Here is an 868-nt window from a genome sequence, read left to right as displayed (position 1 = left end):
ATACCATAAAATTCATTTATATAATAATATTTTTTTACTTAATCATTAAGAATAATAAAACTTTATTTTATAGAAGCAACTCATCAACAAATTAAAGAAAAGAATATAAAGGCACTATCTAAATTCTAAAGATCAAGTATGCATTATGCATTTGACGAGTACACCAACTTTGCTTTATGATGATAGGGCTTTTCAGTCAATCCACATCCTGCTTTTCAATACGCATGCAATAAGTTTTCTCCACTTTTTTTTTGTTCTATAACAAAGAAAACTATAAGCCAATGCAATTCCAGTTTTATTAATCAAAACAATTCTATTCATAAATAGTAGGCCAAGAAAGAATGCATTGATTATTTATTCAGACATAGTTACGTTGCACAGAATTCGTTAGCGATTAAGAGGTGTGAATGATTTAATTTTTTGGTTGATGCACACAACATCATAAGAATTGTGTGTTTGATGATCAGCTTGGGGTTAATTGTAACTAGTGTTAGTAACCCGTTTTACGGGACAGACTTATTCAAGTTAATATTTTTTTATGAACATATTGGAAATAGTCTGTCGACCTTTAATTTATAAACGATCATGAAATTTGAAAATGAGTATGATCATATACAACAACTATGATTCTATCCTATGGTTACATATGAATTATATGTATTGTTGTTTTATGTTGGGGTATATTGGTCCATTATTAATTTTACAATTTAAGCAACTTTTTTTAATTAACAAAATAAAAAAATTAAAACGCTACAAAAAAAATTAAAATTTTTTTTGACTCTTGTGGAAGAGAATTGGTTTAACCATTAATGGAGTATCATTAGAAATAATTAAAAAATAAAATATTATCTTATCAACGTAAACATCA

This window comes from Arachis duranensis, chromosome 4 (assembly GCF_000817695.3).
Source record: "Arachis duranensis cultivar V14167 chromosome 4, aradu.V14167.gnm2.J7QH, whole genome shotgun sequence".
Lineage (NCBI taxonomy): Eukaryota > Viridiplantae > Streptophyta > Magnoliopsida > Fabales > Fabaceae > Arachis > Arachis duranensis.
The sequence above is the reverse complement of the archived record's forward strand: the minus strand, read 5'-3'. Positions refer to the sequence as shown.